Source organism: Nuphar pumila, chromosome 7, assembly GCF_984573655.1.
Source record: "Nuphar pumila chromosome 7, dmNupPumi1.hap1.1, whole genome shotgun sequence".
In the NCBI taxonomy this organism is placed as follows: Eukaryota; Viridiplantae; Streptophyta; class Magnoliopsida; order Nymphaeales; family Nymphaeaceae; genus Nuphar; species Nuphar pumila.
Window position 1 is genome coordinate 91,302,590 of NC_143255.1, and position 12,959 is coordinate 91,315,548.

The 12,959-nt window shown below is 37.6% G+C and overlaps 1 protein-coding gene across 4 annotated transcripts in view; it reads left to right on the top strand.

Moving 5' to 3' along the window:
* The window catches only part of LOC149832462 (ENHANCER OF AG-4 protein 2-like), a 50,779-nt gene that overhangs the window by 22,417 nt on the left and 15,403 nt on the right, over positions 1–12,959 (top strand). The gene's annotated exons all lie outside the window — the stretch shown is intronic.

Here is a 12,959-nt window from a genome sequence, read left to right on the forward strand (position 1 = left end):
TGTGAACCTCTTGTTTTTATAACATTAATCTTCGAATGTAAAAGACTCAGAATCTGTGGACTTAGCCCCGGGCTTTATGCTTCCGTCAGATGTACTATCAAATATCAATGCTCTGGTGTATTGTGTTTCCAGATTATCACCTCCTTTGATATGTCTAATTGTGTCATTCCATGTTTTCTCATTCTCCTGTTTTCTGCTCCATATTTTTTTGATAGATGAATATAGTTGCATATCTGAAAAAGGTTTGCATTTATTCCATAAATTCTTGTGCTTTTAGTCATTTCCCCTTTTCTATTTACAATAATTAATGTAGTCTTGTATGGCAGATGTGCATATTAGGACACTTCCCTATGTATTATCTGATGAATTGATATGTTTATCTTTGTTGTTGTGGTATTTAACAATGGACTCGTGACTGTCCCACTGTTTTCTATGTCCTGAGAGTTAATCCAGCATCTGAGGTTAATTGAATTTTGTGATCTTGGATTTTGATGGTTGTTGTCATGTACAGTATGTGGATGATAATTTCTAGGATTTATATGATTATGCAAAAGTGCATATTTTTTGTGAAATATTGTACTAATCAACGCTATTAGTTGCTATAGCTTTATCAGACTAGGCTTTGGATAAGATCACCAGCTTTTATAACTGACCTGATATGCACATGCTGTTAAAATTGTACATGTACGTCTATAATGTATCTATATGTATACATACCTATATACATACATGTATACATATATATACATGTATACATATATATACATGTATTGTATATACTATTTTTTGTATCTTTATTTTTTTTCTTTTTGTCTTTTTTGTTTGGTCAACACATGGGTTGACTAGCCGTCGGAGCTGGTCCAATGGCTAGAAATCTAGCCATTGGAACAATTTGAAATGCCTCTTGGCTTTTATAAATAGGGGAATCCCCTCTTTGTATGCATTTTGCATACTTGTGAGATTCATTTTGTCTTTTAGTGGACATCTTGTTTGTGTTTGGAGTTTCTTGTTTCTTTACGTGGTATTAGAGCAAGGGTGCTCTTGCTCATTGGTGGCTAGCATTCACATATTCACGCACTTGTGTATCTCTCTTTGAAGCTCTCCTTGAAGTTGGCTAGATTCATTGCTTGGGTGCCATGGATGACTTCTCAAAGTGTTCGTTGTGCAGTGCTCATGCTCTCTACCTCTATCTTCTCTTCTTTCTCTCTATCTCTCACTCTTCCTATCTTCTTCTTTGTAAAAAATGAAAGACACAAAAAGTGTCTCCATCATGCCCATTAAACTTAATGATACAAACTATATAATGTGGTCTTCAATCATGAAGCCACCATATTTGGGGAATGCTTTGTGGGGATTGGTGGATGAATCCAATCTGAAGCTTAAACTTTTCTTCACTAAGGTGGAGAACGAGAGGTAAGTTGCTCTTTTGGGTGAGGAGAAAACCAAAGTCATATCCGATTATGAGAAAAAATGGAAAGAGTAGAGAATGAGACATGTAAGGATTATGTCATGACTTATTTATAGCGTTGACATCAAAAAATGCTCTGCTATGGTCTTACCAAATTTAAGCATGCTAATAATGCATGAGAATACCTAAAAAATATGTATTTCCTTAAAGATATTGCACATGTGTGCAATTTACAAGACATGGTTTAGACAAAGACCCAAGGTGATAAGGGCATTAGAGAGTACTACAATAGGTTATCCGAACTTTGGGAAGAGTTGGCTCTTCTTGAACCAAAGTGGCATTGCCTTTTGGATACTGAGCTCTGGCAAAAACAAATAGATATGGATCACTTTTATCGATTTATAAATGGATTAAGGCCCAAATTTGAGGCCACCAAGTCAGTTCTTACATAGAGAAAAAATTTCCTACCTTCTTGATTCTGGTGCATCGTTTTACATGACCCCAAATCTTGATATTATATCTGAATATCGTACTAACTCAAGTGTGCCTAATGTCTTCATTGTCGATGGTATATCTCTTGAAATCAAAACAATAGGGAATCTTGAAAAAACCTTTTAACACTAAAAAGATTTCAATTCCAAAAATTAGATATATTCCCAAATTGAATTTAAACCTCTTATGTGTTTCGCAAATAGCGAACCATTATTGTAATGTCTCCTTCTCATCAAGTGGTTGTTGGGTGCAAGATCGCCAATCAAGGAAGCTGATTAGGTAAAGCCATAGAGAATGAGGCTTTTACTACAAGGATTTTTTGGAGATGCCTAAGACTACATTTTATTGTAATGTCCAAAAATTAGATTTAGACTTATGGAGATTAGGACATCCAAATGTATCCAAAGTTTCATATTTTCCAAACTTGAATTTTTTTTAACATTGATAATTTTACTTGTGATGATTGTATTCTTGGCAAAATGAAGAGGTTACCATTTTATGAAAGAACTTTTGTTTCTACTAGACCATTTGAGTTAGTTCATATGGATGTTTGGGGTTTGACACCAATTATGTCAAAAGGTGAATATGCATATTTTGTGATATTTGTGGATTACTTATCTCGATATACTTGGATCTACTTAAACATAAATTTAAAGTTTTATTGGATTTTCATAACTTTCATAACTTAGTCAAAAATAGGTTTGACAATATCATTTCTATCTTTCGCACCGATTCAGAGGGAGAATTCTTGTCTAAAAAATTTAAAGAATATCTCAATTTACATGGCATTACACATCAAAGATCTTGTCCATGTACAACACTACAAAATGGTGCAGCTGAAAGAAAACATAGGGACATTGTGGAAACTACAAGAACTTTACTTATTCCTAATCATGTTCTTAAGGTTTTTTGGTCCGAAGATGCTTTAACCGTGTATCTTATAAACAAAATGCTATCATCAATACAAAATATCTCTCCCGTTGAACAACTTTTTAAACTCACCCTCGATTATTCTAGATTGAGAATTTTTGGTTGCAAGTTTTTCATCTTAACCAACAAAAATGATAAGCTTTCACCTAGGGCTATTTCTTGTGTTTTTTTGGATATGGTGATAACCAAAAAGGTTATAGATGTCATGATTATAAGAACGGTAAATTATATGTTTCAAGAAATGTGACTTAAAAAAAAAAGAAAACTTCTTTGATGGTGAAAAATATAAGGAAGTAACTAAGTACTCTGTTTTACTTGATTTTATTTTAAGCATGATGTTGATGATTGTGATTGTGATATCGAAAATGTTGATGAATCATGGGATAAAGTAACTCTTGAAAACAATCCCATAGTGATTAAACCCGCATGCAATATACTACACGTAGGGTTCAGAAACCTCCATGTGCACTTGAAAAGTATTCAAGGATTGAAAGCGAAGATGATATGCAAATTAGGAGATCCTCTAGAATATCAAAATCCTCAGATAAATATGTATCTTATGATTCATTTTCTTTCAAGTACAAAGCATGTATAACATTGATTCACTCCTATTTATAACCCTCATCAGATGCCCAAGCTAGAGAGCTCTGAATGGGTAAAAGCCATGGAAGTAGAATTAGAGGCATTAGAAAATTCCCAAACTTGAACCCTTAAAAACCTTCCATAGGAAAAGAAACCTATAAGATGTATTTGGGTGTACAAGATAACAACCCGAAGTGAAGGGACACTTGAGAGGTATAAGGCTGGGTTAGTAGCCAAAGGATATTAATACAAATATGGCATAAAGTATAAAAAAGCCTTTGTTCCCGTTGCCTATATGACCATTGTTAAAACCTTTATAATTGTTGCATTTCTTCAAAACTGATCTATATACCAAATGAACGTTAAAAACACTTTTCTTAATGAGAACCTTGTTGAAGAAGTATACATGGAGGCACCAACTGGTATGAGCATTCCTGAAGGGAAGACTCTTTGCCTAAGAAAGACACTTTATGGTTTGAGACAATGATGCAGCGGAAGGGAAAATCCGAGGTCGACCTTCACGTAATGGGCACCGGACACGCTTCAGTGCAGCAAAGGGGTTGTTGACTGTGCAACAAATGTTACCCAACGAGCGAAGGAACAAGGGAATGACTCAAATCACATGACCACGATGAAACAACACGCGATCACTGATGTCGTGATGGACTCGGTATCACCCCAATATGGACGACCACTGGTTGCTCTCTTTGCGACGCACAGTCGTGCAATGTAAAGTTACGCAGAAACACGTGAAGCCAAGAAAAGGAGAACCTCAAAACAAAAGGGTTCGACCACCATGGATTTAAATAAAAAGACCAACCAACGATGCCCACATATTGTGTTTTATTAACAGGGAATGAAACAGAAAAAAAAAACAATGACTGATAGAGCAATGATAGGGTATTCAGACTGATAGAATAAATCAAGCACTAGATGACAAAAGGAAACAATAAAGGAGTCCGGCTGAATGCAAGAAATAAAAAAAAAGAATATCCAAAAAGGTAAAACTCTGTTGAAAAGGAAAAAAAGACGGCTGCTGCAATTCTGAAATATTCTTCTCCCCCTCGCACGCAACCCTAGAGGGGTTTTTAAAGACTGCTACTGGACCCTGGTATCGGGTCCAGTATTGGACCTGGGTCTTGACCCGAATCATCTTCATGCTGTTGATGGATCGGGGTGCTGTCAATATGTAGACCGGATCCGATCCTGCTCTGCATCAGACAAGTGCCAAAAGTTTGGTACAATAGATTTAGTAGAGTTATGCTTGATATTGATTTTAGATCTTGCTTGACTGACACAACTTTGTTTGTTAAGGAAACTGATGCGGAATTGCCATTCTACTTCTTTACGTGGACGGCATGATTATCACTTGAGGAGACAAACAAGGAGTTGAAAATATTAAAATGATTTTTAAAACTAATTTTGAAATGACTTATTTGGGTTTCTTAAGATACTTTCTAGGGATTGAAATTGCTTATTCGCCTAGATGGTATCTATTGTCTGAGTCGAAATTTACTTATGATATTGTTACAGGTCAAGAATGCCGAAGTTACTAATATCAAAATGAAAATTGATGATGGAGAGCCTCTTGTAGACCCAATACTCTATTGAAAATTGATTGAAGCACTCTCTTATATGTCAATCACTTGGAGCACTTTCCTATATGTCAATCACGAAACCTGACATAGCTCATGTTGTCCACACATCTAGTCAATTTCAGCATGCTCCTATATTTATTCACATGGGGGTAGTGTTCTTCGTTTGCTTTAGATTTAATTGCTTATACTGATGCAAATTTGGGGAGGTGATCCCAACAATAGACACTCAACCGTGGGTTTCTTTCTATGTGTTTTTAGGTGAATCTCTGATCTCGTAAAAGTCCAAGCAACAAGTCTTTCTTTCATCAACGAAAGATTAGTACCAAGCCATGACCACTACTACGATGGGGGTGGTATGGCTAAGAAGACTGCTGGCCGACATGAGAATTCAAATAAAAGCTTCAAAGATGTATTGTGATAATAAAAGTGCTATTTACATTGCCAACAATCATACATTTCACGAGAAAACAATGCACATTGAAATGGATTGTCACTATGGCCGTGTTTGATGCACCATATTGTGGATGAACTTCCTTAAAAGTCCATTCTGGGATGACACAATTTAAATGTTCATCTGCAGGATAAATAAGTTGTTTGGAAACTGTAACTTGAAAGGACTTTTAAACATTAATGGTGTGTTTGGCACATTAGTTAAGAAGTCCTTCTAAAGCACTGTTTTTGTAGTAAAGGACCAACTTACCCTCGACCTTCTAAAATGGGTCGGGTTTGGGTTGGGTATAGGTTAAACCCACCCAGCCCAACCCGAACCCAACTGGAGGTGGGTCTGGTCTGGTCATGGGTCCCGCCAACCTGAACCCAGCTCGAGGTGGGTTGGGTCTGGTCATGGGTTGGGCCAACCTGAATCCAACTAGAGGTGGTCTGGTCATGGATCGGGCCAACCTGAGCAATCTTTGGATTGTGTGTTTTCAACATAAAAACCTGACCTTTTGAGGGGTGAAATTTTGGCACATTGTAGACTGTTGATTTTTCAGCCTCTAAGAAAACCTTCATACACACTGAAAAACCATGATCAAAGAGCTCGTCCCTACTCAAAGAGCATGTAGATTACATATGGAGGGTCTGATCTTTAAAGAAAAACAGAAAATTTTAAAAATAATGTTTTACATTCATGGTCTGGCTAAGATCAGGCCCCAACTGGCCTTTTGATGGAGACACTATGACATCAGCACTGCAGGGAACTACAACCTTCACATTGTTTCATAGATTTGCTTTAACTAGTGTTCCATGGATGTTGCTCAGTGCACCGATTACAAAGGGCTGAAATTGCCTCCATAGCTCTGGAGGAATGACTCATTTCCAACAGCAACATACCTGCAATATCAACCAATATCAACCACTGGACTTGCAGAAGTTATTTTTCAGATGAATATCTTAACATCCTTCTTATCATCATTTGTTATAGCTCTCTTAAGATCACAGGAAGGAAGCTTTTGTGATAGCTTTCTCATCAGACAAGTCTAAAGTAGACAGAGACAAATGATGCTCTGAAGTTTTCACACCACAATTATGAGCCTTCTCCAGTTCAGCGGATCAAGTTCCCATACTAAAAGTGCTCCTGAAGCTATGTCCTAAGCATATGATACCCTGCTAGCAATGAAGCATCAGGGATCTGCAACATACATGGTGAGATGAATCCTACCATGTTCAATAAGGTCATCTGTCCAAGGAAACAATCAAAGATAACTCAAGAGGCAAGAACTGAAGTTTTGCATGTCCAATTTGAGGAAAAACACAATTTATGCCCTTATTTTTTATTTTCTTACACTTTCTAATTCATGCAGTTACTTAGTTATTTCCAATATGCAGGTCCAACCTTTTTAGCCCATTTTTTGACTGTATCATCTCCATATGAAAACCCAAATCAACTATTTATCTCTCATAATTTAGAGACAAAACACAGATACTTTCAAGATAACTGTGGAGATCTAGTAAGCCAATAAGCAATATCTAACTCTGCATCAGGCCCACAGGTTGGCATGGAAATTCATAAGCAAAGGTTACACAATTGTGGTACTTGACACACCAGCTACATGGATAGATGCTCAAGAAATGAAAAATACATTTAAAGGAACGTCATGCTCAATGAAATCCTTACCATTAACAGATCCAACTACATCAGGCCCAGTTGTATGAGTCAGGGATCCACTTGGACCATCTAAAGTTTGGCACCTTTAAAACCCGCCACCTTCAAGCCAGTCTTTGTTAAGACCAGCAACAAACAAATCAAACTAGGAAATCCAAGCATCGTAATTTAACAAAAAAATATGACAGCAATTGCTGTGACAATTTCAAGGATAAATAAGAACAATCACCATGAAAATTTCTAAGATGAAAACAAAATGTCCATGTGAAATTGATAGGGTGACTGAACCACTGACCCATAACCCATGAATATGGATACTTATAGGAGTATGAGTAATCCTGTTAGATGAATTTGAAAATGCTTCAGAATCCTAAAAAGAATAGATGGATAGGCAAGACCAGCTATAATCCCTGGCTTGAGCTAAAATCAGATGCAACTATTATTTATGGGTTTACAGATGTCAATTAGATGGCAAACTTATCAATTATTGCCTAAATTAGATGATTGGAAGCACAGTTCTCTCTTCTATATTAATTTCTGGTCAATGAAATATATTGGTCTAGCGGGTCTAGTAACCTGTTTGATAAGCATGCCTTTTTTCACCAAAAAAATAAAGATGCAAGTTGCAGGTCAAAACTGCAATAGTGTAAAACAACCAAAATCAAAGATAAACAATGGGGGCCCAATATCCAGTTCTCTAAAGGCCGAACTGGAGCCAAGCAAAACCAATATAGGAGCTTAAGCATTTAATAAATTAGTAACAGCTTAGCATTATCAAATGAATAGCTCTCACAAGGACACAGACACGACACATATGGCATGCAGATTCAAAGGTTTTCTAAAAATTAGGACAAGAGAACTAAAAGCACCCTTGAGTCATCTTGTTTCCAAGATGTGTCAGTTCTACTGTGAGATATAAGATTTTAAACAGGAGTCTTGGGAGCACTTGGAACCTGCTACATTTTGCTTTCTCCTCAAGACTTCCACTCTACTCACAAGGTGCCTTAGTTAACCTCTCTAATACATAGGGTACACTAGATAGGCAGTAGAACATGTAAAATTACTTCAAGGTCTCCTTGTCTTACATAGAGAGCAACGAACCCGCGTTTCTTGAGGCCGAGGACTCTGGCACCATCATTCACAACGGCTAACGTCAAGAACTTGTGGTTGCCAGAGAGATTGGGGACGACAAGGTCTGACTCTGAACTTCTAGTCCTTGTTAGGAGGAGAGGATGTGAAGAGGGTCGCGTAGTTTAGCAGAGATGGAAACAAAGCGTTTAAATACATGGCATCTCTGTAATATTGGGTTAAATAGAAGGGTGTTGATGTCCAAAATGAAACGAAACCTTCGCTGGTCCTCCATCTCGCCCGTTAAATTAAGCTCCTTCCATGAGGAGCAAATTTCGCCTTCCCATTTTATGCATTTCATCATGGCATTTCAGATGGGAAGGAGCCATAAACTTTACCATCCAAACACCTTCCCATCTGGATTGCCTGGGATCCACTCTTAGAAGGCCTTTCAGGCTCTAAGAAGGGGTGCCAAACACAACCTATGTACAAGAGGAATATCTTCAAGGCATCATTGATCTGCCCTATGTCACCTCGGTGTACCCATTGGTAGACTTCTTTACCAAACCTCTCTCAGCTTCTAGATTCAACTTAGCAAACCTTCGGTCATTTTATCGTAAGTTTGAGGGGGAGTGTTAAAATTGTACATATACATATATAATGTATCTATATGTATGTATACATATTGACTACGTATATACATATATGTATTGTATATACTCTTTTTTGTATCTTTATTTTTTAGTTCCTTTTGTATTTTTTGTTTTTTAGTTTGGTCAACACATGGGTTAACTAGCCATTGGACTAGTTCCAACGACTTTTTGGAATGCCTCTTGGATTGTATAAATAGGGGGAAATCCCCTCTTTGTATGTATGCATTTTGCATACTTGTGAGAGCATAATAAAATATTATTTTTATATTTGTGCCTTCTCTTGTGTGAGCCCTTTGTGGCTTTTGTGAGTGTTCCCATAGTGTCATTTTTTGTGCTTGTCTTTTGGTGGACGCCTTGTTTGTTAGAATTTGAACTCTCACGGAAGACGGTCATACGGATTTCGGCGAGCTTGAACCGCCGAGTGAAAAGCTTCTATCCATAACTCGATAGGAATATGACTGTTATGCAACATGCTCACCGCACTCTCAACAATGTGGCGGCGTTTCCGTTCAGCCACACCATTCTATTGCGGTGTGTGTGAGCAGGAAACTCTGCGACTTATACCATTGTTTCGAAGAAAAGCAATAAAGTCATTTGAAGTGTATTCACCTCCCCCATCACACTGAAAATTCATAATACTTGATGAAAATTGAGTTTTAACAAAAGCATGAAATATTCTAAACAATTGAGGAACTTCATATTTATGTTTCATAAAGTATATCTAGGTATAACGAGAATAACTATCAATGAAAACAACATAGTATTGGCTACCCGAAGGAGAACAAGTAGGTGCAGGACCCCATACATCAGAGTAGATAATCTCAAAAGGTCTTGAAGTTCTTTTATTAATTGAATTGAAAGGAAGAACATGACTCTTGCACAATTGACAACTTGTACATTGCTCATTGCCAAAAGGAAGACTCAAACTAGATGAGGAGATAAGATTATCTCTTACAAGCTTTTCAACAAAAGAGAAACTACAGTGACCAAGTCGACTATGCCAAATATTTGACTTATTACATTTAGACAGACTAAGAAGACATTTATAAGAGAATTCATCGGACTCCAACGAAGGCTTCATGACGACAGGAGCAGAAACACGAACAAAAGGATCTTTCTTGAAGATATACATATTTTCTCGTCGCTCCCCTTTAACGAACGTCTCCCTCGTTTGAAGGTCCTTGACATACATAGAAGAGGGAGTAAATTCGACAGAAGAATGTGTATCAACAAGTTTGGAGACAGAAATAATGTTCTTTTTGATATTGGGAGCACGTAGAACATTGGACAGTTTTATGGATGAATTTAAGAAGGGTATTATGGCATTCCCAGTGTAAGAAATAGAATGATGAGTTCCATCTCCAGTGACAATACTGTCGTTATCGAAATAAGGAGATAAGTTCGAGAGTTTACCTGCATCTCCCATGACATGGGTGGCTGCCCCAGAGTCTATATACCATACTCCCTGGTCATCTTGTGCTATTGTCATCTTTGAAAGGGCTGCCAATAAAAGTTGTTGCATATCTCCACTAGATTTACTCCCATCAGTCTGCCTGTTTGACTGAATAATAGAATTCTTGCCTTTGTTCTGAGGGTTGAACCAACAATCCGCTTTAATGTGCCCCTTTTTATTACAGAGGAAGCTTGTGGGAATATTTCTTGGATTTCCTACATGAGCATTAGGAGGCATGTTTGGGGTAGGAAGCAACCCACGTCCCCTTTGTCCACCATATCGTCCTCGAGCTCTACCTCCACGATGATTATTTCCTCCACCACGACCTTGTCCATAAACCAGCTCAGTAGCCAAAACATTTTGTGAGTCAAGTTGTCCACCATCACCATTAGAAAGGTTCTTCAAACTGATCTCATAATGTAGAAGTTTAGCCCGTAAGTCTTCAAAACTAGGTAAAACAGGTAAGCATGTGAGAGACGTGACAAGAACATGATAGTTTGCTCCCAATCCGCTTAAAACTTGTTGCACCTTATCTCTCTCTGAGATCGCACATCCAACAAGAGCCAACTGATTTGTGATACTTTTTACCTTGTTCAGATATTCTATAACAGACATAGTGCCCTTCTTTAATGACTGAAATTCTCGCTTGAGATACAAAACTTTTGCTTCCGACATTTGAGAATAGGTTTGAGGCAACATATTCCATAGTTCAGTTGCTGAACAATCGTCTGGAATTGCAATAAGTATTTTTTGGGATAAAGTAGAAGTGATGTACGTGACTAGTGCTTGGTCTCTTTTCATCCAAACCGTGAAGTCGGGATTTTGAATAATCCAAGATGAGACAACCCCTTTATCATCCTGTATTTCCTGTGTGATAAATTGAAGTGGGCCTAGAATTGATCCATCTAGGTACTCAGAAAGATCTTGGCTTCGTATGAAGGAAATTATTTGCCTTTTTTAGGTAAAGAAATTTGAATAGTTGAGTTTTTCAGAGACAAGTTGACTCAGAAAGCTAGAGGAAAGACCAGAATGAGTAGAGGACGAATCCATATCTTTCAATTATGGATTGAAAGAGAGAAGAGGAACTTTCAGATGTCTTTAATTTCGGACCCTGTGCTGCGCACCTTTTTTTTTGCGGAAAATGAGTTCTAGTTAATGGTTATGTACCAGAACCGCATCACAGGTCTTTATGAAGATCCAATATACCAGGATAATCAATGACGTGATTCCAAAACAAAAATAATTGACGTCAAACAGAGAAAATTCCACCCAACAGTAATAATATGCAGAATCAAGATTGTTTATATGAGAAATATAAAGGAAGAAATAATGAATCAAGATAAAAGATGATTATGAAGGACAAAAGATGATTTGAGAAGAAAAAACAAAACAGATTTAACGTGATCCGATTTTAGGATTAGTTAGAAAGAATAAGGGTGATAACAGAAAACAACACCAGATCTGACGTGATCTGTTCTTTAGACAGAAAACAGCACGTCAGATCTGTTCTTTAGACTGAAAACAACACGTCAGATCTGTTCTTTAGAAAAAAAATGAGAAGAATGAGAGGTAGATTAGAAGGGACCCAGATCTGAAGAGAAAACAGATCTGTCGTGAAACAGAAAAGAAGATAAGAGAGGAAGAATAAGGAATAGAAGAAAAGAAGAGAAAATATAATGAGAGGTAGATTAGAAGGGACCCAGATCTGAAGAGAAAACAGATCTGTCGTGAAATAGAAAAGAAGATAAGAGAGGAAGAATAAGGAATAGAAGAAAAGAAGAGAAAATATAATGAGAGGTAATCCTCCAAATTTGTTGACCAGCATTTTGTGAGTAGAAAAATAACGATCAAAGTAACATTTCACCATTTAATCAATCAAGACTGATATATATTCTCCTTCTCTTGAGATACTGTAAAAGATTAATTAAATAAGCATATAATTAGATTCCAGAAAATTTATCCACATAATTGAAATGTCCTGCCTTCTTCATAAAAGGAGAAGACTCAACCTACATCTCCCGTCACCATCTTATTTTGTGTTCCGACTCGTGGCAAATTGTCATCAACCTGAGATATCAAGTTTCAAATTGGACAAATGATATTAAATCTTCACTTGAGACCTGCTCATGATTATCTTAAGCTAACACTGTTTTGAAAATTTTCAGACTTGGAGGGGCCAAAACCGCAAATAGCCTAACGGCCTCCCATTGCAGAGGAGAGACCGCATGAGAGGGCTCCATCCACCCTTCGATCATCTTCTCCTTCCTTGCCCGTCGATCCCTAACCAACCTCTTCTTTCTCGATCCTTCCCTAACCTCCCCCTTTCTCGATTCCTCTTCCAAGAAGTGGCGAGGGAGAAACACGTTCCCTCAAAGAACACGAACCAAGAACAAACCTTAGAGAAATCTCTGAATATACTTCATTAAAAATAAGCTAAGCATGATACATCTATATATAGATTACAGAGGGCAAAAGGGTAAAAATACACAGGGCGTCCCACAAGAGTCCCAGCCCCGGCAGGACTCTAGGATGAGCTGGTTTCTATGGGAGTCCTGGGAGAAAGGAAACTCCCCCTGCTTAGTCCCAGTTGGGCGGGTCTTGACTGGGGCGGATCTAAATGGTCGGATCTGGAGTAGGAAAGGGTTCGTAACAAACCACCTCTTTCAAACTG